The 27,831-nt window shown below is 43.4% G+C and overlaps 1 long non-coding RNA gene across 3 annotated transcripts; it reads left to right on the top strand.

The window, feature by feature from the left end:
• The first annotated feature begins 17,762 nt into the window (after positions 1-17,762).
• LOC112824456 (uncharacterized) lies at positions 17,763-25,912 on the top strand. Of its 3 annotated transcripts, none has more exons than XR_012379223.1 (3): positions 17,763-17,827; positions 23,756-23,875; positions 25,724-25,912. It is a non-coding gene; the product is annotated as an uncharacterized lncRNA (long non-coding RNA). The 3 variants fall into 3 exon arrangements; XR_012379224.1 differs by having other exon boundaries at positions 17,775-17,882; XR_003208440.2 differs by lacking the exon at positions 17,763-17,827 and adding an exon at positions 21,388-21,457.
• The last annotated feature ends 1,919 nt before the right edge of the window (positions 25,913-27,831 follow it).

Genomic DNA, 27,831 nt, shown 5'->3' with positions numbered 1-27,831 from the left:
AATTTGAGCAAGGCTTGAAGGTGGTATGAAAGCAGGAAAAAAATGATCAAACTACAAAGGGAAGCATAGAGATGGTTAAGGGGAAATTGAGGCCCAATTTAGGTAAGAAGTAGTTACTTTCACTTCCAATTTCCAAGCCCAGAGATCATTCATCCTAGGGGATTTAAGAAAAGGTGTATAGAATCTCTTCACCCAAATGGAGACACATAAATATTCTGTTTTTTTTTAGAAAAAAATCAGAAAAGGTAGATTCTGGCACTGACTAACTGGTTAGATTTCTCTGCATCCTTGATGGAATTCTACAATGCATAACAAATGCAGGATTTGTGAGCATTTATTTTATTATTTTAAGTAAGCTCTGTACCCAATGTGGGATTTGAACTCATGACTGAGCCAGCCAGTCACCCTGATTTGTGAACATTTAGACAAGGAAATAGTTAATTGGTGCCCTATTATATAATATACCTCAATATCCTTACACACGTGTGTGTGTGTGTGTCCAGCACAGATTCCCTGGTCAACTAATGTGACATTCTACAGAGAATACCGCTCTAACTAAAGCTTCACAATGCACATTAGCATATTAAGAGCTCCACGGTAAATGAACTAATTTAGTTTTTTTAACCCAAGAACCATTCCTTTAAAACAACAACAACAACAACAACAACAACAACAAAAACCCAACAACCTATTACCGTCAGAAGGCGTGTTCCATGAAGCACACTTGTAGATACACTGTGTGAGAAGAAAGGATCAGGGATGGGGCTAGAATGCCAAGGAATTAGACTAGGCAGGGGAGGGTTTGGGAACAAGACTGGGCTGGAGTGGACTAGAATAAGCAAGAATAGCCTTGTGTAATGACCGTGAGCAACTGGGTAAGTGGTGTAGGGGAGCCAGGCTGGCTTAGAGGGCCAGAAGGAGGGCAGACCAGCACTGGGGCCAGCATAGATCCTCTAAGAGCAAGTCATTCCAAAGTACATAATTTTCTTTGATTGGTTTATTGACCTTGAAGATCAAGGGAATGCTATAGACAAGTATGTTTTGACTCGAGGAAAGCATTTGACAGAGTTCCTTCTAATATTCTTATGGAAAGGATGGATGGAAATAGGTTAAACGATAGTACACATGTTTGACTTCTAGCTGGTTGACTCAATTGTTCCAAAGAGCACTGGTTGTTGGTTTAATGATGTCAAAGTGGAGGGAAGCCTCTTGATGTCCTCTAGCAGGGACAATGCAGAGCGCTGGGTAAGACCACAGCCTCTGGAGCCAGACTGCCTGGCCTCAAATCCTGCCTTTGCCATTTTTTCCTAGCTGAGGGACTTTGGCAAGTTACTGAACCTCTCTGCCTCAGCTTCCTCATCAGTAAAGTGGGGATAGTAATCATACCTATATATCGGGATTGGTGAGAGGATTAAATGTGCTAATTCATGAGAAGTGTTTATTCATTTTTAAAAATTTTATTTATTTGAGAGAAAGAGAGAGAGCATGAATAGGGGGGCGGGCAGAGGGAGAAGCAGACTCCCCACGAAGCAGGGAGCCCGCTGTGGGACTCGATCCCAAGACCCCAAGATCATGACCTGAGCTGAAGGCAGCTGCTTAACTGACTGAGCCCCCCAGGCGCCCTGAGAAGTGTTTAGAACAGAGTGTGGCACATGGTAAATACTCAGTAAGTATTGTTAACTGCTGTATATTCTGTCCTGGGCCCTATTGTATACATTTACATTTTTTTTTTTTTTTAAATCTTGGGCTTGGATTAAGATAGAGAAGTCACTTTCCTCACAAAACTAGGAGGGATAGATGAAATGTTAGATGACAAAGTCACAATTTAAAACAAGTTCAATAGACTAAATGTAGCCTTTAAACTGAACATAAAACTTTCAGAGGTAAAGGTCAAGGTCAGCTCTATGCTCAATAAAGTTCAGGACGAGGGAAAGGTGACTTAAAAGCCCGTTACTGCAGGAAAAAACACAGATAAACTACAGAATGTTATGATGGTTTTTTTTTTTTTTTTTTTTTTTTTTAAGAACAAAGGACAAGGGAGAGAGCAATTCCAGGCTCTTCTGGATGCAGACCATGTCCAGAGGATTTTATTCTTATCTGGGAGCATCCGGCCCATCTGCAAGACCTCTTCAAGCAGGAGCATGTCTGGGGGCTGCCCGAATGGGGAAGAGTTTGACAATCCCATCGCTTGCAGGCCAGGTTCAGGAAACCAGAACTATTTAGCCCAAAGAAGGAAGACTCGGAGGAGGCCTGACAACCATTTCAACATATTTGACTGTCTGCCACGGGAAAGAGGGATTTGATGTATCCTTCGAGGGTTCACAGGGTAGAACATGTCTGATGGTTTGAATTACAAGGAGCCATTGAGAGTGGAATATGGAGATGAGCTAATAAATAAGAGGCCTGGACCACCCCTTGAGGTGGCAAGCACCTGTCATTGGGAGACCCCCTACAGAGGGGAGATGATCCAAGCTCCTTGTGCCAGAGGAAAATTCCCACATGGGGAGGAGCGTCCCACTGGATGACCACGGAGTTTCCTGCCTACTCTGAGATTTGCCATTCTGTGAACAGGGTCTGGTAGGTTTGGGAGAAATTCCTTTGAAGAAAAAAAAATTCATGAGTCTGTCTGGAGGGAAATACAAGGGGGCCTGTGGGAGCTGGTCTATTATTTCTGGAAAGATGGCAGTGAAAGGGGCCACTGCCCACCTTCTGGTCTCAGCCTACTGGCCAGTTACTGGCCTGTAACCTCTTTCACATCATGGAAAATGCCTTGGAGACAGAGCCATTTCTGGAAAAAAATAAAAGAGAAATGAAGCAAGTGTATGCACTATAGAAGGAAGGCACTTGTTTGGAGAGTTTGTTTTATTCTTCTCCCTTGGTTATTTTCTAAACAGCTTGGCAGCAGGACCTACTGGAAATGGCGTCTATGCTCCTGAGTGTAAGTTTCCAAGCATTATAGGCACAGATGTTTTGGAAATCTAAACAGGCTGTCTGAAACTGCCTTTTAAAATGGGCTGTTTTCAAGTAATGTGGCAGTCCATTTGGACTGAATATTTAAAAAATATTCTGTGTTTGGATAAGGACCAGTTTTAACTCCATGGCCTGACCATAAATTTTTCATGAAGATGATCAGAAGAACTTCTGGGCTATTGAAATATGGGGACACAGAGAACGGATTCTACAGCAAAGGAGGACTCCCCCCACCCCGAAACTCTTTGTCTCCACCCCTGGAGGACCTTTCTCCTGTCTTCTTTCATTTCAGGGTGGATTTAAATGGACTCAGTAAGACTTCTGTGCCTGAGTGATAATATAGTTAGACACAAAAAACAGGGCCCAGGGCTTCAGGAAGCTTAGAATCCAAATCAGGAAATAGTTTTACCTGCACAAAGTGACCTGAGGTTAATTGTTAGGCAATTAACAGATAAACAGGTCTGGCCAAGGCCAGGGTGGAGACAAGCCATGTTCACCACCTCACACGCCAATGCAATTTTTTTTTTCTTTTGTAGAACGGCTCACATGATGGCAGCTTCTTAGGAAACACAGTTACAGAGACATAAATCTCAAAGTGCCATGGCTGATACAACTGCTCTACTTGGCCTCTGCCTCTGCTCCTCAGGAGGCAAATTAAAAAGTATCAAGGAGGAGCTCGGTATGAACTTGCTGGCAGGAGGACACACGCATCTTTCACTTGGCTTTGAGCAAGAATGGAAAGTAGTAAGAGTTCAGACAACTTCATTGAGTAACCCCAGTTAATTCATGCTCGTCAGATGAGTTGATAGGGACTGTCATTCAGCATTCATGCTTTGAGTCTTTTTTATGGGCTGATATCTGCTACATGTACAGCACCTGACTACAAGGGAGAGCTTATGCCTGTAGAGGAGACAGATTTGTGAACACAAGTCCCAATACGCTAGATGTAAAGAATTAACCAGGTTACCTTGTTTTCTAGCCATAGAACAAACGGAATTTTGCAAGAACTGCTTTGCTTGTCAAGTCTTCCAAATGGAGCCTTGAAAGAGTCTTATTTTCTTAACTTCTAGTACGTGGTAATTAAAAAGAAAGCATTTATAGGAAGGGGTAAATTGCATTTCATTTGGGGTTGGGAGAAGGAAGAATGTGTATCTTCTTTTTCTTTTCTTTCCTTTTTTAAAAGATTTTATTTATTTATTTGAGAGAGAGAGAGAGAGAGAGAGCGGCAGAGGGAGAGGGAGAAGCAGGCTGCCTGCTGAGCAGGGAGTCCGATGCGGGGCTCGATCCCAGGACTCTGGGATCATGACCTGAGCCAAAGGCAGTCACTCAACCGACTGAACCACACAGGCGCCCCTTCTTTTTCTTGTAATGATTACCCATCTGCAGGGATTATGTCATTATTTATCCAATCCTCATGAACCTCATTAATGACAATGTTTTCCATGTAGTGAAAATTATGTAAAGAGAGGGAAATTGGATGTAAGACTCACCTTTTTAACCCTGAAGGCTTCCTGCTGTGTCTCTTGTCTGAAGGACAGGGGTTGCAGAAGGGAAGTTGGATGTGGTTAACCAGACACACGTACTCATTCCATTTCTTTAAAGATTGCGACACGATGCAGCCATTCTCCCTTTTCTGTCAGGATTCTTCCCTCATGAGTTTCATTTCTTCAGAGAGTGTTGGGACCATAGTCCCTGGTTTTAGGCTGGACATGCATCCTTCCCTTAGAGCCTGTAGGTCTGTCTTTATTCTAGAGGAGACCACACACCTGAATGCTGAGCATGCTTTAGCATCTCACACGGGGTCTTCAACAAGGACCGCAAATTATCTGGTTCTTTCTCTCAGAACTTTTTTCCTTTAAGTTAAAGAACCATGTCTGCTACTTTAGTTTCCTTGCTCCCAGCTGTGTGTCTGCACAAGAATTGATTATCAAAGTGAACGGAGAGCTTTGGGGTAGGTGATCCTTATCTGAGACTCTGTGAGTCTTAGTGGTCAAATATGCCTCTAGAATACTGCAATGGCAAGAAGTCTCTTATCAAATTCCCATTACCTGGAAAACTTGGAGTCATCTTCTGCCTCTCCTTCTTCTTTATCACCTCCATCCAACCTTCTAGCAAACCCTCCTGATTTCACCTCCGTGGCGCCTGGTGTTTTCTTCCCATTGTCGCCGCCCCAGTTCAGGCTGCCATCTTACCACTGTATCTCCGTCCACAGTCCCTTCTCTGCTGCTCAGAGAGTTACTGTGCTGCTCACTACTGGTGCCAGCCATCCCACCTCCTCTTTCTGGCCTCCAGTGCCGCCCGCCATTAACACTTCCTAAACCCCCTTCTCACCGCCTTAGTTCTCCTGATTCATTAACATGCATTCCCCACTCTTAAAAAGAAAACAGACTTGCCACCACAGAAATGTGACTTCAACTGTCTGTTTTTTTTTTTTTTATTCTTTTAACCATTTCAAGAAGTGATTTTGTTTTTCTGTGCCAGGAAGAATAGTCTGTGTTGATGAGTCAAAGTCCTATAAGCCATAGTCCTTTGTCTCCAGGTTGTACTGTGGAGTCTGAAAGATCTGGATTCAAATCTTAGCTCTGACATTTGCCAGTTGTGTGATCTTGGGTGAGATGCATAATCTTTGAACCTCAGGTTTCTCATCATAAATGAGATAATGTGCCTCATTGACCCATATTGTTGGTCTTCCATAAATGTTGGGTTTGTTATTATGGTTGTTATTATTATTATTAATGAATCAAGTCATCCAACTCCTGGAATTCATTCACTGTAAAGAGCTAATGCAGGAAAGAAGGACCTGGTGGGCCCCACCTGTGGTAGACATGAGGACTGTGTTTGAGGGAAAAGTGAGCTACTCCCTGGTGCTGTCATGACATAATTGAGAAGAATTTGGTGGGAAATACCAGTTCGTTCTCATGTTGGGTCCAATTGCAGTTCATGTGGCTTGGGGAGGCATAGTTACACTCAAGGGAGGGGCCAATCTCCTAATCACGGGTCTGAGAACATCAGGAACACCTACATTTATAGGATGTTTCCCATCTTTACACTCTGTGCTTCTGTCTCTGCTGTGAAACATAGCAGATTCTGCCTGTGCTACAGAATAACTCTTTTATTTCCTAAGGTTTTTGTGAGTTCCTGGAAGCCAGGGTATCTTTTACTAGTATTTATGCCTCCCATAATGTTATAAGAGTAGGTGCTTCAAAAGTATGTTATATATACTTAGCCTGAACTTCAGTGATTCCCCATTATTTATCTTAGTTCCAAACTCAGCTCACGGCCAAAGTTCTCCATCAACTTTATCTTCTGCTATTTTCCAGGGCTGCTTTAGACAACCCTGTCTCCTCGTGGTCCTGGGAAAACACAGTTCTTATTGCTTTCTTGGCATTGAGTAGAAAATTTCACAGGCTTTGGGACCAAGGACACCTGCCTCGAAAGGCCAGTTCTATAATTACTGGAGGTATGTTTTTGGGAGAACAATCCTCATGGTCAGTCTGAGACCCAGGCTCATCTATAAAATGGGGAGCATAAAATGTAAACCTTCCTACAAAGTACTTGTAACATAATAGGTGATATACAAACTTTAATTCCATTCCCATTTTTCTCCCCTCTTGTGGAGATGCTATTTTCCTCTCTGCATCCTATACCTACTCACCTGCCCACTTTTAATGGTGTGTTCATGTCCCACCTCTGTCGCAAAATCTTCATTTACTATTCAGCTCACATGGATTTCTCATTCATTTATTAATTCGTCGAACATTCACTTAGCACTCTCTTTATTTAGACCTTGGTTAATATTGTCTTGGATTGTTGTTCAATTGTTGCATGTATTTGTGATACATTTGTATTCATATTTGATACATTTGTATTTGTGATAGACACTAGTCCTGCTCATCAGTATTTCTGGTTCTCCTCCTTGTGGGCACAGTAGGATCCCACTTCCTGCCTCTTGAAGTCAGTCATGCCATGTGACCTGCTTTAGCCAAACAGGTCAAGCAGAATTGACAAGCGTCACATTCATGCAGAAGATGAAGAGTCAGTACAGGATTCTCCCTCTTCTTCTCCTGCCATTGCCATGAACTGTGACACTTGACAAAATTGTTGAGCCTCTGTTAACCTGGATCCCTGAGGATGACAAGGAGCAGAGACCTGCTCCCTCCATGACTTGTGAAAGACGTGTAACATATATGAGCATTTAAGCATTGATTATTAAGTTTCAAAAATCAGCCTAATGAGATGTCTTGTTTCCTGAGTAAGAAGACTAAGCACCAGGATTGAGACATCACTTGTTTCTGTATGTCGCATGGTGCCACAGGAGTATGGTGCACATACCAGGCTCTTGGTGTTGGTTAAAGGAACATGTTTTAATTCAGCCATCACACCTTAGGGTTGAAGGGATAATTAAGGTCATCTCATATCAACATTTATTTGTTTGTTTGACTCTCTTCTACAACTTTTCTGCCTGGTGTTCAGTCTATTTAAATAATTCTAGTGACAGGAGACTCTATTCATTAAAAAAAGTTATGTTAGAAAGTTCAGTCTTATGTTGATCCAAAACTGATTTCAGTATAGCATCCTTGGTCCGAACTACCTCTCAAGCTGTAAGGAAAACGTTGGCCCATGAGCCCAGCAACTCACTGTGTTGGTGCGGAGGGAGGGGTGGCTCCCTCTTACCTGAGAGAATGCATATCAGTGAATTCCATGACTTGGGTTGAATATTCCTCCCTGTTCGAGAAAAGCCTCAGAAGGCCCCAGGTCACTGGTGGAACAGCTTTTAAATGTATTGCTGTGGCACAGTCATCATGCAAAGGAAGATCTTTCCTTTGGCCACTCCCAAACTGCACAACACACTGGTGGGGGTTTGAGACAAAGTGGGAGTGCTCTGTGGTTATGAATTGCAAGGACAAATAGACACTATGTGGAACTCCACTCATTTATCCCATGGATATGATAAAGCACTCCCAATGGATGGCCACAAAACCATGCAGAGCTGCTCACTTCATCAGCCCTGGCCTCGGCTGTGCTGTGTCTGGCCACAGACCCTGTGCTTTCTCCAGGGAAAGTTCCATGATTAAAAAGATGCGGGAGGGGGGCGGGGCAAGATGGCGGAGGAGTAGGAGACCTAGATTTCGTCTGGTCTCAGGAATTCAGCTGGATAGGGATCAAACCATTCTGAACACCTACAAACTCAACAGGAGATTGAAGAGAATAGCAACAACTCTCTGAACAGAAAAGCAACCACTTTCTGGAAGGTAGGACGTGTGGAGAAGGGAATCCGAGGTGCTATTCGGGAGGAGAGATGGCGGGGGAGGGGGCCTCCACCGGCCGCTTCTGGCAAGTGCTAGAGCCGCGGAGCACAAAATCGGAACTTTTAGAAGCCAGCTCCGCTGAGGGACGTCGCTCCAGTGGCTAAGCGGGGGGTGGAACCCTTGCAGGACAGTGTGGTCTCAGGACCCTTGGGGTCACAGAAAGACCGGGGGTGCCTGAGTGCGCCAGAGCTCCCAGGTATCGGAGCGGGGAAGCCTGCTACAGAGACGGAGCCGAAGCGCGGGCTCTCAGCTCAGGGTTGCCATAAACTGTGATCCGCGGCCCAGTCGGGCCACTGCTCCTCCAGCAGGGACCCAACAAGAGGCAGAGCCGGGGAGACTCCCCTTCCATCCCCGGGAGGAGGGGCGCGGGAGCGCACTGCAGGGATCTGCTGGGTTTGGAGACTCCACACAGGGTCGGGTGCCAGAGATAGAAACGCTCGGTCACAGGCCGGGTGAGCACGGAGTGCGGCCGGAGATGAGGAACACGGGAGTGACTGCTTTTCTCTGGGGGTGCACTGAGGAGCGGGCCCCGAGTTCTCAGCTCCTTCGGGTGGAGATTGGGAGGCCACCATTTTCACTCTGGTCCTCCAAAGCTGTACCGAGAGCTTGGAGGGAACAAAAGCACCGGAGAGCAAACCTGAGCAGATTGCTTAGCCGGGACCGACAAGGGCGGGGCAATTCCGCCTCCAGGCAAAGACATTTGGGAACCACGGCAACAGGCCTCTCCCCCAGAAGATCGGCAGGAACAGCCAGCAAGCCAAGACCAAGTTTACCGATCAAGGAGAATGGGAGAACTCCAGCGCTAGGGGAATACTGCACATAGAATTCATGGCTTTTTTTTACCATGATTCATTAGTTTTTCAAAGTTGATTTTTTAACTGTTTTTTTCTTTTTTTGAAATTTTCTTTTTCCCTTTTTCAACCAACATCTTATCAATCCCTTTTTTAAAAAAAAATTGTTTTTCATTTTTTAGAGTCATATTTTATCCATTCATAGTAGTTACCCTTATTTTTGGCATATATAGATAAGTTGTTCTCTCTTTAAAATTTTGAGATACAGTTTCTTCTAACAGATCAAAATACACCCTAAATCACTAGTGTATGGCTTTGTTCTAGTCTCCTGCCTGATCACATTCTCTCCCTTTTCTTTTTTCCTTTTCTTCTTTGTTTTTTAATCTTCTTCTTTCTTCTTTCAAACAACTTCTTATCTTATCAATTCCTTTAATAAAATCTTTTATAATTTTCATCTTTACAGTCATCTTCCATCCCTTCATTGTATCAACCCTTATTTTGTACATATATAAGTCTTTCTTCCTTTAAAATATTAGGAGGCACTTTCTTCTAACAGACCGAAATACGCCCAAAATCTAGTGTGTGGCACTGATCTATACACTAGTCTGATCATATTTGATCATATTCTGTTTTTTTGTTTTGTTCTGTTTTTGTTTGTTTTTATCTTTTTCTTTTTTCTTTTTTTTTCTCTTTCTTTTTTCTTTCTTTCCCTTTCTTTTCCCCTGGTTTCAGGTCTTTTCTGATTTGTATAGAGTATATTTGCTGAGGACGTTGTTAACCTGTTAGCATTTTGTTCTCTCATTCATCTGTTCTCCTCTGGACAAAATGACAAGACGAAAAAATCACCTCAGCAAAAAGAACAAGAGGTGTACCATCTGCCAGGGACCTACTCAATACGGACATTAGTATGATGTCAGACCTAGAGTTCAGAATCATGACTTTAAAGATACTAGCTGGGCTTGAAAAAAGCATGGAAGTTATTAGACACACCCTTTCTGGAGAAATAAAAGAACTAAAATCTTACCAAGTCGAAATGAAAAAGGCTATTCATGAGGTGCAATAAAAAATGGGGGCACTAACTGCTAGGATAAATGAGGCAGAAGAGAGAATCAGTGATATAGAAGACCAAATGATGGAAAATAAAGAGGCTGAGAAAAAGAGAGAGAAACAACTACAGGATCACGATGGCAGAATTTGAGAGATAAGCGATACGAAAAGACGAAACAACATTAGAATAATTGGGATCCCAGAAGAAGAAGAAAGAGAGAGAGGGGCAGAAGGTATATTGGAGCAAATAATAGCAGAGAACTTCCCTAATGTGGGGAAGGAAACAGGCATCAAAATCCAGGAGGCACAGAGAACCCCTCTCAAAATCAATAAAAATAGGTCAACACCCTGACATCTAATAGTAAAACTTACGAGTCTCAGAGACAAAGAGAAAATCCTGAAAGCAGCTCGGGAGAAGAGATATGTAACCTATAATGGTAGAAACATTAGATTGGCAACAGACCTATCCACAGAGACCTGGCAGGCCAGAAAGGACTGGCATGATATCTTCAGAGCACTAAACGAGAAAAATATGCAGCCAAGAATACTATATCCAGCTAGGCTCTCATTGAAAATAAAAGGAGAGATAAAATGCTTCCAGGACAAACAAAAACTAAAGGAATTTGCAAACACGAAACCAGCCCTCCAAGAAATAATGAAAGGGGTCCTCTAAGCAAAGAGAGAGCCTAAGAGCAGCATAGATCAGAAAGGAACACAGGCAATATACAGTAACAGTCACCTTACAGGCAATACAATGGCACTAAATTCATACCTTTCAACAGTTACCCTGAATGTAAAGGGGCTAAATGCCCCGATCAAAAGACACAGGCTATCAGATTGGATTAAAAACAAGACCCATCGATATGCTGTCTGCAAGAGACTCATTTTAGACCCAAAGACACCCCCAGATTGAAAATGAGGGGGTGGAAAACCATTGACCATGCTCATGGACACCAAAAGAAAGCTGGGGTGGCAATCCTTATATCAGACAAATTAGATTTTAAACCAAAGACTGTAATAAGAGATGAAGAAGGACACTATATATTACTTAAAGGTCTATCCAACAAGAAGATCTAACAATTGTAAATATCTATGCCCCTAACATGGGAGCAGCCAATTATATAAGGCAATTAATAACAAAAGCAAAGAAGCACATTGACAACAATACAGTAATAGTGGGGGACTTTAACACCCCCCTGACTGAAATGGACAGATCATCTAAGCAAAAGATCAACAAGGAAATAAAGACTTTAAATGAAACACTGGATCAAATGGACTTCACAGACATATTCAGAACATTCCATCCCAAAACAATAGAATACAATTCTTCTCTAGTGCCCATGGAACATTCTCCAGAATTGATCACATCCTAGGTCACAAATCAGGTCTCAAACAGTACCAAAAGATTGGGATTATTCCCTGCATATTTTCAGACCAGAATGCTTTGAAACTAGAACTCAATCACAAGAGGAAAGTCGGAAAGAACTCAAATACATGGAGGCTAAAGAGCATCCTACTAAAAAATGAATGGGTCAACCAGGAAATTAAAGAAGAATTAAAAAAAAATTCATGGAAACCAATGAAAATGAAAACACAACTGTTCAAAATCTTTGGGATGGAGCAAAGGCAGTCCTGAGAGGAAAGTATAGAGCAATACAAGCCTTTCTCAAGAAACAAGAAAGGTCTCAAATACATAACCTAGCCCTACACCTAAAGGAGCTAGAGAAAAAACAGCAAATAAAGCCTAAACCCAGCAGGAGAAGAGAAATAATAAAGATCAGAGCAGAAATCAATGAACTAGAAACCAAAAGAACAGTAGAACAGATCAACGAAACTAGGAGCTGGTTCTTTGAAAGAATTAACAAGATTGATAAACCCCTGGCCAGATTTATCAAAAAGAAAAGAGAAAGGACCCAAATCAACAAAATCATGAATGAAAGAGGAGAGATCACAACCAACACCAAAGAAATACAAACAATTATAAAAAACATATTATGAGCACCTCTATGCCAGCAAATTAGATAACCTGGAAGAAATGGGTGCATTCCTAGAGATGTATCAACTACCAAAATTGAACCAGGAAGAAATAGAAAACCTGAACAGACCTATAACCACTAAGGAAATTGAAGCAGTCATCAAAAATCTCCCAACGAACAAAAGCCCAGGGCCAGATGGCTTCCCAGGGGAATTCTACCAAACATTTAAAGAAGAATTAATACCCATTCTCCTGAAACTGTTCCAAAAAATAGAAATGGAAGGAAAACTTCCAAAGTCATTTTATGAGGCCACCATTACCTTGATCACCAAACCAAAGACCCCATCAAAAAGGAGAATTACAGACCAATATCCTTGATGAACATGGATGCAAAAATTCTCACCAAAATCCTGGCCAATAGGATCCAACAGTACATTAAAAGGATTATTCACCACGACCAAGTGGGATTTATCCCTGGGCTGCAAGGTTGGTTCAACATCCGCAAATCAATCAACGTGATACAATACATTAACAAAAGAAAGAACAAGAATCATATGATCCTCTCGATAGATGCAGAAAAAGCATTTGACAAAGTACAGCATCCTTACTTGATCAAAACTATTCAGAGTATAGGGATAGAGGGTACATACCTCAATATCATAAAAGCCATCTATGAAAAACCTACAGTGAATATCATTCTCAATGGGGGAAAAAATGAGAGCTTTTCCCCTAAGGTCAGGAATGCGGCAGGGATGTCCACTATCACCACTGCTATTCAACATAGTATTAGAAGTCCTAGCCACAGCAATCAACAATAAAAAGAAATCAAAGGCATCCAAATCGGCAAAGAGGAAGTCAAACTGTCACTCTTTGCAAATGATATGATACTGTATGTCGAAAACCCAAAAGACTCCACCCCAAAACTGCTAGAACTCATACAGGAATTCAGTAAAGTAGAAGGATATAAAATAAATGCACAGAAATCAGTGGCATTCCTATACACCAAGAACAAGACAGAAGAGAGACAAATCAAGGAGTCGATCCCATTTACAATTGCACCCAAAACCATAAGATACCTAGGAATAAATCTAACCAAAGAGGCAAAGGATCTGTACTCAGAAAACTATAAAATACTCATGAAAGAAATTGAAGAAGACACAAAGAAATGGAAAAACGTTCCATGCCCATGGATTGGAAGAACAAACATTGTGAAGATGTCAATGCTACCTAGAGCAATCTACACATTCAATGCAATCCCCATCAAAATACCATCCACTTTTTTCAAAGAAATGGAACAAATAATCCTAAAATTTGTATGGAACCAGAAGAGACCCCGAATAGCCAGAAGAATATTGAAAAAAAAAAGCAAAGCTGGCGGCATCACAATTCCGGACTTCCAATTCTACAAAGCTGTCATCAAGACAGTATGGTACTGGCACAAAAACAGACACATAGATCAATGGAACAGAATCGAGAGCCCAGAAATGGACCCTCAACTCTATGGTCAACTCATCTTTGACAAAGCAGGAAAGAATGTCCAATGGAAAAAAGACGGTCTCTTCAACAAATGGTGTTGGGGAAATTGGACAGCCACATGCAGAAGAATGAAACGGGACCATTTCCTTACACCACACACAAAAATAGACTCCAAATGGTTGAAAGACCTAAACGTGAGACAGGAGTCCATCAAAATCCTAAAGGAGAACACAGGCAGCAACCTCTTTGACCTCAGCCGCAGCAACTTCTTCCTAGAAACATCGCCAAAGGCAAGGGAAGCCAGGGCAAAAATGAACTATTGGGATTTCATCAAGATAAAAAGCTTTTGCACAGCAAAAGAAACAGTCCACAAAACCAAAAGACAACCGACAGAATGGGAGAAAATATTTGCAAATGACATATCAGATAAAGGGCTAGTATCCAAAATCTATAAAGAACTTATCAATCTCAACACCCAAAGAACAAATAATCCAATCAAGAAATGGGCAGAAGACATGAACAGACATTTTTCCAAAGAAGACATCCAAATGGCCAACAGACACATGAAAAAGTCCTCAACATCGCTCGGCGTCAGGGAAATCCAAATCAAAACCTCGATGAGATACCACCTCACACCAGTCAGAATGGTTAAAATTAACAAGTCAGGAAATGACAGATGTTGGCGGGGATGCGGAGAAAGGGGAACCCTCCTACACTGTTGGTGGGAATGCAAGCTGGTGCAGCCCCTCTGGAAAACAGTATGGAGGTTCCTCAAACAGTTGAAAATAGAGCTACCATACGATCCAGCAATTGCCCTACTGGGTATTTACCAGAAAGATACAAATGTATGGATCCGAAGGGGTACGTGCACCCCGCTGTTTATAGCGGCAATGTCCACAATAGCCAAACTGTGGAAAGAGCCAAGATGTCCATCGACAGATGAATGGATAAAGAAGAGGTGGTATATATACACAATGGAATATTATGCAGCCATCAAAAGGAATGAGATCTTGCCATTTGCAACGACATGGATGGATCTGGAGGGTGTTATGCTGAGTGAAATAAGTCGATCAGAGAAAGACATGTATCATATGACCTCACTGATATGAGGAATTCTTAATCTCAGGAAACAAACTGAGGGTTGCTGGAGTGGTGGGAGGTGGGAGGGATGGGGTGGCTGGGTGATAGACATTGGGCAGGGTATGTGCTTATGGTGAGTTCTGTGAATTGTGCAAGACTGTTGAATCACAGATCTGTAACTCTGAAACAAATAATGCAATATATGTTAAAAAAAAAAAAAGAAGAAGATAGCAGGAGGGGAAGAATGAAGGCGAGTAAGTCGGAGGGGGAGACGAACCATGAGGGACGATGGACTCTTAAAAACAAACTGAAGGTTCTAGAGGGGAGGGGAGTGGGGGGATGTGTTAGCCTGGTGATGGGTATTAAAGAGGGCACATTCTGCGTGGAGCACTGGGTGTTATGCACAAACAATGAATCATGGAACACTACATCAAAAACTAATGATGTAATGTATGGTGATTAACATAATAATAAAAAATAAAAAAAAAAGATGCGGGAGGGTTCACTTGCAAGGATGCTGCTGACAGGGACCTGAATAGCAGCCCGGGGATGGTGATTTCTTTCTCTGAGCTGCATCTCCGGGCTCTGCAGCCAGTGATGGACTCAGCAGAGGAACCCTGTGATACACCCTTAAGAGCACTCACAGCCTCGGAGCTATTCCAGCCTCAGAGGAGTTTAGAAAGTTGAAAGCTCGGCAGAGGAAATAATATCACAAATTAAATGGTTTTGAACCATAACAAAATGAGTTTTCCTTGGAAACTGTTTTGTTTCTTTAAATCAAAAACAAAACCTCTCAGACTGTGGAAAAACACGACCCAGAGACTTAGGCAACGTGAGGAGCCTGGGTACTCCTTTCTGTCCTTCCCTACACTTTTTCAGTCCAGGAGGCATGCAGCAGGGTCACACTGAAAGCTGGTGACAGGCAACTTCTTTGACAGTCATACAGTCCCCAGAAAAGCGTGTGATTTTCTAAGGCCAAGAGATTGAGTTTTCTTCAGGACACTAGAAAGAAGAGAATAGAAAATGTGAGGAATTTATTCAGTCCCTCCCCCAAATAATGACCTAACCTGTCAAGTTCCCAGGCACTGGAGGTATGAAAAGGAATAAGACCCAGCCCCTGCCTTCAAGGTGGGAGAAATACCCATTCAATAAATAATTATGCTTTGATACATAGATGTTATTCATAATATATTGATATATTGTGTATTTCTTACTAAATATTAAATATATTTGTTATAGATTTATAGCTGTAAAGCAGCTTTCTTAGGAATAATTCACATTGGTTTAGCGCCACTATGTGTCAGGAGTTCAATATTTCTCAATAAATCCAATGAAGGTAGACATACCACTGCTATCTCCCTTTATAGATGGAGAAACTGAGGCATAAAGTGTCTAAGTAGGGCGCCTGGGTGGCTCAGTCGTTAAGCGTCTGCCTTTGGCTCAGGTCATGATCCCAGGGTCCTAGGATCGAGCCCCGCATCGGGCTCCCTGCTCAGCGGAGAGCCTGCTTTTCCCTCTCCTACTCCCCTTGCTTGTGTTCCTTCTCTCACTGTGTCTCTCTTGGTCAAATAAATAAATAAAATCTTTAAAAAAAAAAAGTGTCTAAGTAATGTGTTCAAGGTCACACAGCAGGTAAGAGGTGACACCATGACTAGTACCAGATCTGTCTGTTTCTATCACCAATGGATTTAACTGTGGAGTTGTGGACACACACTTTATTTAACCCTCCAAACAGACCTAGGACGTGGGAAATTATATTGTCGTTTTACTAGATGAGGAAATGGAGGCAGAGATTAAATCATAGCCTGCTCATCCTCTCACATCTAGTAAGTGGCAGAGCCAGGGCTTGATCCCAGGTTTATGTTCAGCAGTAAGCTCTGGAGGACAGTCTTAGGCAGCTGGTTAGGAAAGCTCAGCAGAGGAAATAATATCAGAGAAGGGGCTTTTCATATCAGTGAACACTCAGCATGGTGCCAGACACCTACCACAATCTCTCTGCAGGTGTTTGTTGAATAAAATTTAATTTGTACTTTAACTCCCTTATAAACAAAGAAACTGAGATTCAGAGAGGTAAATGACATGTTTGAATTTGCATAGCTAGTAAATGCAATGAACTAAAGCTGGGGAGTAAGAGGGTTTTGCAAGAAAACAAGAACCTGGTTATTATAATGGGGTGAGGTAGTATATCTGTATTCATCAAGATAGGCTCTGTGTGTGTGTCTGCACATTTCTATAGCCTCTCCAAATCTCAGTGGTTGAAAAGTCCATAAACAAAAGGTCTTTTTCTTTCTGTTTCTTTAAAGAGAGCCAGAGATTGAGTGCGAGGTTGGGGGGAAGGGGCTGAGGGAGAGAGAGAATTTTAAGCAGGCTATACACTCACCATGGAGCCCGATGCAAGGCTCCATCTCATGACTCTGAGATCATGACCCAAACCAAAATCAAGAGTCAGATGCTTAACCAACTGAGCCACCCAGGTCCCCCCAGAGGTGTCTTTCTTACTCGTGCTTCAACTCTGTAGGGTGATGGGAGACTCAGCTCAGCTTGGTCGCTCAGGAACCAGGCTGACAAGAGCCCTACCCTCTTATGATTCCACCATGTCTACAGAAAGCTCTGGAGGTCACTGCAGCAGGGAAGAAGAGTATGGAGAGTTGCACACTAGAGTTTGGATTCTTCTGCCAGAACATGACTCACATCACTTCCGCTCATTTCTCATTGACCAAAGTAAAGTGTCCACCCCTAACTTTATAGAGGCTGGGCAGTGTAATCCTCCCTTGTACCTGAAGGGAGCAGGGAACTGGAAATACTGGTGAACATTAACTGTGTCTTCTTCAGTGGCAAGTGGTTATGTGGGTAGGCTCTGGAGTTGGACAGTTATATCTTAGAATTCCATCTGAGACACATACTCACCATGTGATCTTGACTGATTTAGTCTCTCTCAGCTGTGGTTTCCTCTTCTGTAAAATGGCGACAGTAGTAGTAACATGTGAAGCCCTTGGTCCAGGGTCTGGCACAGTGTAAGCCCTCACTAAATGTTATCTACATCTATGAGGTCACAAGCACTTGGAAAGTATGACAGTAACATTTGTGGCTTACTGTGAGCTGGGAGAGGGAGAGGGCAGGTATGAGGCAACGAGGCTGGAGGCAGACACATCAGGGAGGAAGCAATTGAAATATTCCAGGCAAGAGATAATGACGCTTACCACAGGGCAGTAATTGCTGGGAGAGAGAGAACAGGTTTGAAAAAAACAGAAGCTAAAACTGTCAGGGTGATTGTTGATTCTGAGCTGTATCTTTTCGTTGCTTAAATTCTCTTCACTACCTTAGCAGTCCACAGGGAGTGAAGCACCATGGCAAAGCAATGGTATCCTGGAAGCAGTGGTAGTAGGGGGATCCCAATACCACTCCTCCTCTGCTCCCACCTTAGCCTGAGAAAACCTGGAGAGGATGGTGGTGGGGTGGTATCCTCAGGAGATGTCAGACTTCACCCAAGGCCAGAGGGAAAGAATGCAATGGGATGAAGTTTCTGAGGATGCAAAGGGTTGAGAGGAGGGTACCTGTGCTCGTGGGAAACAGGTATGAATAACATAGTGCCATGAATACTTATCAATGGATTGATTTGAAGCCACCACCCATACTCCTTGGGCTCTAGATACCCTGAGGAGAAGCCAAAACCTGCAGACATTAGGTCTGAGGGCTGCCAGTGCCTTGACCACAACAAGACCACAGTGTCTGGTTTTTCTATGTGGTCCTGGTACCTTGCACATGGCATGGAGTCACTGTCTGATTAATATTTGTTAAGTTGGAAGGGAGACTGACTTTAGAGAAGAGAGCAAACCTGAAAAGCCCTCTTCCCACCCAGACCTGAGCACTAATGTTGGACTGAGGACATTAGGCAGTAAGTGTCTCCACCATCTGAAGCTGGAAATTGTGCAAGTCTGTTCTTGTAAATTCTTCTTTAGACATTATGAGCTGTTACTTTTATCACTGTTTGTCTTTGACCAGGACAGGGAGTGTCTTTGAGCAGAGGGTTCCCTGGACAGCCTCCCTGACATGGAACTAATAGAGTTTCTGAGGAAAGGACCTTGGGAGTGAGCATGTGGAAGTCTCTCCATGTTCTGTTCTGGGGACACAGCTTTTCCTATCATGAGCAGCTGTGTGCCCAGAAAGCACCAATATCAGCCCATTTTATCACCAGTCCAAGGGAAGCAATGGTAGAAAGAGAAGCAAGTGGCTATGTCTGTGTCTACAGCTAGCTGCCTTATGTCTTCCTTGATGCTTTCTGAAGAACTGCAGGGACACTTTCTTTGCTTGATCTCCTTTGGGTTACCTAGCAGGCCACTCTACTCCCTATGGGTAGTAACCTAAAGTATCCTGTCCTAAAATATAATTGACAAATATTCCCCCTGCCCTCACTATTTAACACCTAGTAATACCCCATAGACTAGTATTCTGTAGAACACACTCTGGGAAGAACTGAGCCGACACTATCTGTCTTTTCAGAGATTCTGTGATTGTCATTAACGTTAAGATTTTTTGTCAAATAAATCAAGATAATACCACATGTGAACTGCCAAATGTATATGGGCCAATAAGTCATGGGTGTCAGATGAGTTAAAATTCTCTGTGACTTTTCACGATTACAAATTATGTCTCTACATGGCTGCCAGGGCGATCTTCTAAAGTGCAAACTGGGGCTTCACAGGCTTACCATTGCCTATGGGATAAAATCTAGATTCTAGAGAACAGTGTTCAAGGCTCATCACGAGTGACTCTTAACTGCTTTCCCAGCATCATCTCTTTCCCCACTCCCAAGGACATCTTGGACTCTGTCCAAGCCACCTTCCTCCAGTTACCCAGAATCCCATGCTTCTCTTTACCTCTTTGCCTTTGTAAATGCTGTTTTCTGTGCCTGGGACTTCCTTTTGTCCTTATAGTGTGCTCCTACTCATCCTCTGAGCCTCAGCTCAAATTCTCCCTCTTGTCAAACATCTTCCTGGCCTCCTTAAGCAGAGTTAAAAGCTTTCCCTTACCTCATGTTACCTTTTAACATTCACATCTATTCCATTACTCACTAATTGGATTGTGTTTGGTTTTCCCACTAGACTGTGAGCCCTCCAAGGACACATACTCTGTCTTATTCATATTCCCCCCACCCAGTGTCTAGCACATAGTAGAAACTTAATACGTGTTTGTTGAAAGAATAGATGATTAAATGAAAGAACAATAAAAGTAGAGGATGTTACTGCCTGGTTACAGATTTGTAGCTGGTGTTCAATAGTCCAGGAATGAAGGAAAATGAGCTTCAGATTGCTTGGTCACAAGCTGATATTTCTTACCAACAAGGAAAAACACTGAACAAATGGAAAGCATTGATGAATGATGTGATCCTTAAGGAGTAGGGAAACCCTTCAGAGAAAGATATCAGGCAGGCACCTAGTGTTTCCTTGGGAAGGACTTTGTTTTTCACCATATCAAAGCTTCTCTAGCATCCATAGCTTCTCCCTCTTTGACTCCTTCCCTACGCTTTTAAGTATTTTCATACATTCCATGTTAAACAAGAGAAGCAAACAAGTAACCTCTGATTATGCCTGAAGTTCTACCTCTAAGATCCATGATGGAACTTCTCAGGGTCATGATACACAGAAAGTATTTTGACTTCCTCAAGGCATTTGACAATGTAGTTCACGAAATCCTGGCAGACAGGATGGGATTAAAGGTTTATGACAATCGAGTTTAAGGAGCACTGGTTATAGATTGAAATTAATCTGGAGGCAGGTCTTGGTGACAAGCCAAGTGGCTCTCTCCCATGGCCTCATCTTCCTTTAGGCTCCCTGTTCTGCATTCTGTTCCAGCCATGCTGGCCTCTTTTCAGCTTCCAGTACTTTCTGGACTCTCTTCACCACCAGACCTTTTGCAGAAGGCCTTTGCCTCTGCCTGGAAACTTCTTTACTTTCATCCTCACCTGGTTGGTCACACACAGCCCTCACCTCACACATGACTTCCTCCTCCCCAGCTAGGTTAAACCCCTTTATTCTGATGCTCAGTGTTCCCTCATATTTCTATTTGTAGTAATCCTCATGGCCGCAGTTTTATTTATTTGTGGATTTTCTTTCTTCTTCACTAGACTCTAAGGAGATGTTTCTTTTCCCATGTCCGATTTTTCTTACTGGTGCATTCTCAGTTCCTGTACAGCTCTTGGCTTGGATGAACAAATGAATGAATAGGAAAGCTACAGTCCAAGTTAAGCAAATTCAAGACCTGAAAGTATGTGAGAGGCTGCCTGGGGTCCAAAGCTGACAGGAACAAGCAAACAAATATGTTCAGACAAAGTGAGTTTGCAGTGAATTCCTTGGACCAAGGTCACATATGTTGGTATTTCTTTTAAAAGCTCCAGGTTGGCTTGATTCTTCCTCAAGTCACAGTTCTCTGGAGGTTGAGAGGATTGATCAGTATGTTGGATCACCAGATCGGGATTCAGAAAGAACACAAGATCAATGATAGTTCAAATCATTGAGCATCTCTCTTATCAGTCCTACACTCTAACCTCTAGGGGGAGCTCTAGGCCTCTCCTCCTCTCACCAGGTGACCAAAGTAGAAGGGGTGGGGCTCCTAGTGGGAGGGATAATGCAATTATAAGTGGAGCTGGATTGAACAAATGCTCTTTTATTCACCCCCTGTTTCACGGTTTTCTTTTGTTCTTGGTTTCTTTTCTTTTTCTTCCCCACTGTGTTTGTCATCAGATGGGCTTGTTTGGATGAGTTCACACAAGTTCTACAACTGTCAGAGGTGCTCCAGTCCAGGTTGCCAAGGTGGGAGACATTATAAGGATTTGGGGGGGAGGGGGTGACAATGCTATAATTAGGAGTAAAGATCAAGCTTTTGCCTGGTGCATTCTTGGTGCCTTTATGCCTTAAGCTGTCATCATGATGGGAGGCAGGTGTTACAAGACATAGCTAACATGTCAGTGAGCCAGGTGCTGTGCTAGGCTCTGCAACACCATGACGAGTTAGACATAGTTCCTGCCCACAGAGGTTTTCTATCTCAGTTTAGTCAGCCACACTCCTATGTTTAACCTAAATAATCACTGGCAAAAATGCAAGATGGAGGAGTCCTGGTTTAGTAATAGTAAGAAAACAAAACACAACAAAAACCCAAGGAATTATAATTTACCATAAACTCAAAATGAAAATATAGAGTGATGTGGCAGCTGACAGGTTTTTGTAATTTTAGGCTCCATTAATAGAAATATACTATGTGGATCAAAGGAGTTAATAGTCCCATTGTAATTAGTGCTGGTCAGTCCACATCTGGAGTATTGTGTTTCCTTCTGGACACCACATCTAAAGAGAAACATGGACAAATTACAGTGTGTCTAGTGAGGGCTGCCCAGGATGGTAAGGGGGCTGGAAACCCTATCATACACAGATAATTGAAGGACCTGGGAATGCTTAGGCTGGGAAATAAAAGACTTAGGTGGGGGACATAATAGCTATTTTCAAAGATTTGTCATACAGAAAGGGCATGGGCCAACACCATGTGTTGTTACAGAGAACACTTCTCAGGGATAGCACTTGGGTGAACTGGTGGAGATGTTGGGGAAAGATTCTTAGTTTGACATGAGGAGAAACTTCCTAGCATCCAGCTGTCCAACAGTGGACTGGGTGTTCTCTTTTCTTAGCACTTCCCCTTCTTGTCTCCTTTTATGCCTCTCTTTCCGAGAACTGGTTTGCAGGTTCTCTTTTCCTCCCTAATGATCTCGAATCCTTGATTCTTCTTGGTCACGATGGAATGAAGCTTTAGAATTTACTTCTGTGTGAGAGAAATGGTAATATTGACAACTGACACTCTGCTAAGCACTTTATAGTGGTGATACTGATGGCTTAAAACAAAGTATGAAATAAATATAGTCATCATTCTTTTTTATAGAGGAAGAAACAAAGCTTAGATAGCTTGCTCAAAGTCACATACCTAGTGCTGTGGACTGAATGATGTGCCCCTAAAATTCAGATGTTGAAGCCCTAACTCTCAATGTAACTGTATTTGGAAATGGGGCCTCCGGGGAAAAAATTAAAGTTAAATGAAGTCCTAAGGGTAGGGCTCTGATCCAATAGGGTTAGTGTCCTTATAAGACCTCTTCCTGCTCCTCCTCATTATGCTCCTCCTCTCTTCCTTTTCCCTCCATGGGAGGACACGGTGACAAGGCAACATCTATAAGCCAGGAGGAGAGCCTGTACCAAAAACCAAATCAGACAGCACACTGATCTTGGAGTTCCCAGCCTCCAAAACTGAGAAAAATTAATTTGTGTTGCTTAAGCCACCCAGTGAATGGTACTTTGTTAAGGCAGCCCAAGCTGACCAATACAGTCGGTAAATGGGAGAGTCAGGATTTGAAACCAGAAAGTCTACTTTAATAGCCTATTCTAGCCACCTTGCAATACTTGCCTTTTCTCTACCAAAATAGAAATTCATGAAAAAACAAAAAACAAACCAGGTAGATTAGGAGTTAAGACCTAAGTGGACTAATGGAATAGGATTTTTTTTTCCCAGTGAATGGGGGGTAGAAGTACATGGCAGAAATAAATATGTAGCTTGTGTGAGTGTGTTGAGGGCAGCGTTGCTCAGTGTGTTCTCCTGGACTTGTCACTTCTGGCTACCTGAACTGTGCAGTGTCTTTGTTAAAAGAAAACAGTACTTAGATCCACTCCGATGGCTACTCCAGGTGGCCTGCACGTGTCGCCAGGCTGAGACTACTTTATTTAGTGGCACAGCTGGGATTCTGATGTAAATATTGCCTTCTTTCTCTGACACTCTCTCCCGGTGCCACAGGGGTCTGGGCATTCTGTTTTAATTGTGTCTTTATTGCTTTACGTGGGACAAAGTCTTTTATAATGAGTAAGACAATTGAAAAGCTCTTTCCTCTTAAAAACCTCTATGACTCACCAAATACACTCAAACCACAACTCAATAAAGCTATGATTAAAGTCTATGTCGAATAAATCTCTCAATGAGCAGAGTTTTGCATGCTGTTACCACAAGTCATCCAAACCCTTTGATGTATGTTGGGCCCTCTTGCTCATAGACCTCTGTCCTATCATCACTTTCCTCAGCCATGAATCTTAGGCTCGTGTGATTTCTCAGTGGAGAAGAAGTCTTGTCTAATGGGAGGTACAGAGGGAAGGCTTCCTGGAACATGTGGAGACAAACCAGGAAGGTGATCCAAATGAAAGGTAAGACTAGAAGAAGAAAATCAGCAGCAAATGGATAGCATTCCCAGCTGGAACCCTGCCTGTGCTGAATCCAGGGGCTGCTGGAATAAGTGAGCAAGACTGATTTAGAGGGAGTTTTGCCCACATTTTCATCTTCTGGCTCTTGTTCTGTGTAGAATCATGTTGTGGAAAAAAAAAAAACAACAACCAACAAACCACCCTTCAAACAGTGTCTGAAACAAAATTCTTTCCAGAGATAAATTTATATTTACCACCTGAGGCTATAAGTACCAATATGAAGAGGTTCACTAAGTTATCTGAAGATATGATTTTTGGTATATACATACAACATTTTCTTTGATTTTATTGCTTCCAGCAACTATTAATTCAGAGAGAACTAACTGGCCATCTGTTCTGATAAACTTGAGGTGGCTTGAATTCTTTGCAATTTTTTTCCAGCAAAACTTCTCTTAGGGCAATTGAAAGCCTCATTTCTTTGTGTGTTCATGATATTTTACTTCGAATAGTGATATTTTTACTTAAGTGGTAAAAGAGAGATTGAAATTACAGCAGCAACTATCATAGGTCCAGAAAGGAGCCACCTAAAGAGAGAAGACTAGAACTGGTTGTCATTTTTACATAATAGTCTTCAAATATGACCAGCCATGAATAAACTGTATATTGCCCTTTAAGGGTGAGAGCCAGAGGTTGAAACTCCACATATGGCCATCAAGAGATCTGGTTTGGGGTTTTCAAATGCTTCGAGTGCCTCCTGACATGGTTGGGCTATGGAATTAATCTATTTAAAGCTGAAGGCAGACAAATTCTGAGACCGATGGGAGCTACTTGTTGTACACACTTAACTGCGACATTTTTCATTTTTACAACCATTGCCGATAGCTATATCGAGTGTTATATAAACTGTCCCGTGTGAAATAGTAAAAAACAGCCCCTTGGGGAAGTTTTAGGACAGACCAGAATGTCTCACACTGTCGAGGATGACTTTTCATCCTTCTGTTATCAAGATGAAGAAACTGAGGGTCAGAGAAGAACGGGAGCTTATTCAGATTTATCTTGAGAGGGAGACACTCTGTTGTGGTGCTTTGCTTGTCACTGACTCTTTTTCTGCAAGTAGGGCCCAGCCTGATGCTGTGTACCAGATGTCCCCTTTTCTGCCTTGCCACTAAATACCCTTTTGAGGCCTGACTCATGTGACCCTCCCTTGGCCTCTGGCTTCCCTTTGGGATGAGTTCCTACCTCTTCAAGCCTTGGTTGGAGCCCATTGCTTTCTTCCCAGGATTAAATGTATGAGCCAAGTCTGCTCCTTGCTGACTTCTCCCCATCAGGGGAGGGCAACTGTGCTGAGTCAGATCCCCAGGTGATTCAGGTGAACATTAAAGCTTGAGAAGCACTTCCTAGGGCAGGGTCAAGGTCAGGGGCACAGGCCAGGAATTTGGAACTCAGTAGGGGCAGGATGGGAGTGAGAGCAGGTCAGGACAAGCAGGCAGGGATGCCAAGGTGAGGGGCAGGATGGTTGCCACCAACATCAAGGGGGGTTTTGAACCTGCCCCCATGGGCTGTGGTGTGGGGTATGGGAATATATCCAGACTAAAAGCTCTACTCAGTTTCCACCTTGGATGTAGGTCCTGGAGGATAGGGACCTAGCTTACCCTCTGTCTCCTCAGGGCCTAACACGGCACTTAACACAGCAGAGATGTGCAGCTAAGGTGTCTGCCCAACTAAATCGGTCCCCTCAGCCTCTCCTGCCAGTCACCCAGCTTGGGGGATCAGGGTGGAGAGTCGTCAGCAAGTTTGCATTTCCCTCAGGGGTCTCCTGGTAAGATAAAGACATTCTGTTATTTTCTTCAGCAGAAACCACCCGGCTGGATCAGAGAGGATCCGGCATCAGAGCCCTTGAAAGCCCAGGCAGTGGCCAGAAGACCCAGGCTCCCACCCTGGTGTTGACCCATCCACGTGCTCAACAGAAAATGGACCTGCTGGTTCTTACTTTTATGGCCGAGAGAGCTGGTGCCTAGCTGCCAGATCCAGAGCCCTGCTGCGCACCGGGGCGGGGGTGGTGGGGAGGGCGGGGGGTGCGGGGGGGCTCTCAACTCGTTAGTGCGAACCTCTGCAGAACCTCAGGAATGAGCTCCGCTTGCAACAGCCTTCTCCTGGCAAGAATTAGTGCTAAGGTGCAGAGGAAGGAATGTGAAGGCCGCAGAGCCAGCTCAGGGGATTGCTATTGCAATCAGAAGACGGCCCAAGTCAGAGCTCCCAAGTCCTTTGAAGGGATGCCAACTCGGTCACATGTTTCCAATTATCATATGCAATCTCGAGACAGTGTGCAAGTTGCACTTTCATTATGTCAAAGTGAAAGGAACAGTGAGGGTGAGATAAACAGGGAGAGGCCGCCAGGCCCAAGTCGGCCCAGAGCATGGCAGCGAATGTCTGCCCCGGTGGCTAGCGGGCCTCCAGCCCAAGTCCGTCCCCGGAGCCGGGGGCTCGCGGTGCCCACTCAGAGGGTCAATCATTTTCCTACTTATTTTGGGTGTTAAGGAACGCCGGCCGATAAGGCTGGAGGAAGTCACATCTTCAGGAAGCTATTTGAACAGCTCTTTGGCATCTGGGCTGAGGACGAAAGATTTTTGTGGCCGGCATACAAGGACCTTGTGTTCATGCACAGGATTTCACACCATTCTTCCTTGGGTTTTCCCAAGGTTTTCCGTCTGTATTTGCAGGAAAAGCTAGTTCTTTGCCAGGCTATAGCTCAGAATGAGGTGGCTTTCCTCTCTCTCCCGTCTAGGGGCTGGGCAACCTCTTGGTTGGGCTTTACATGGTTTGTAAATCTGGGAAAAGTCCCAGAGCAAACGATAATTTCATTCAACTTCTTTTTCCAAACACAGTTTTCGAAGTTGTTTCCTTCAGGAAGTCTTCCCTGATTTACTCTTTACACCGATTGCTTCTTATCACTGTAGCTGTCGTTTTGAATGTTTATGTGCACCGATTTGTAGGTCCCTCTGTGTTTTTAAGTCAGTGGGTGGGTGCATGTGAGTGTAGGAGGTGCACTTCCTGGCTGCTTCTTAGCTCAAGGGGGCTCTCTGTGTGTTTGTATTTGTATGTTGTGTCTATATGTGGGCATATATGTATATATAGTCGTGTGTGTATTTACATATGTCTTATATACAATAATTTACAATGTGCCAAGCACTGGACTAAGTGCCTTACTACTCAACAAAGTGGGTTCTATTATTATCATCCATATTTTCTGTATAAGACAACTGAAGTGCAGAGAAATAAGGTAATTTGTCTGATATCACTCAGCCAAGCTTGTGGTGAGGCCAGGATTCGACCGTGGCAGTCTGAATACGCTCGTCGCCATGACACCAACCTCCGAAAGCTTCTAGGATGACTCTCATGCAGTGGCCTCAGGAAGGACTTCGTCTTTAATCACTTAACCCATTTATTGCTGACACAGGGTAGGCACAGACAGGGTGGGAGTGATGAGGGTGGTGGAGAAGAAGATGGGAATTAAATTCTGTCTTACCTGCCCTAAGGCACTGATTCAGTGCCTGTCACATGCAAGATCGGGCCGGATGCCAAGGGGAACACAGATGGAACGCATCCTGGATTTTAAGGAGCAGCCCTGGGTTGCAGGGAGTCTCTTCAGGCTTCTGCTGCAAGAATTTAATCTTGGCCCTGGACCTCCTGAGCCATCTCCACAAACCCAGGTGAATGCTGAGAAGGTCATAGCTTTTTTTGGTTGCAGACCCAAGTAAGCTGGAACAAAACAGATCCCACGTGCTTGACACGTGGAAATGCTCAGAGCCAATGGTTTATAAACTTGCCAAAGGCTGGAGGAGTAAACACATCCCAGAGAACCGTGGAATAGTCCTCTGGCAGTGATGCATGCAAACAGAAAGCCCCGACTGGCAGCACTCTCCTTAAGGTGGTCTTAGTTTTAGAAGCCAGAGGCTTGC

This window comes from Callorhinus ursinus, unplaced genomic scaffold, assembly GCF_003265705.2.
Source record: "Callorhinus ursinus isolate GAN/ISIS: 27379988/994484 unplaced genomic scaffold, GSC_fseal_2.0 scaffold9, whole genome shotgun sequence".
NCBI classification, from domain to species: domain Eukaryota; kingdom Metazoa; phylum Chordata; class Mammalia; order Carnivora; family Otariidae; genus Callorhinus; species Callorhinus ursinus.
This window is presented reverse-complemented; position numbering and strand designations above follow the sequence as displayed.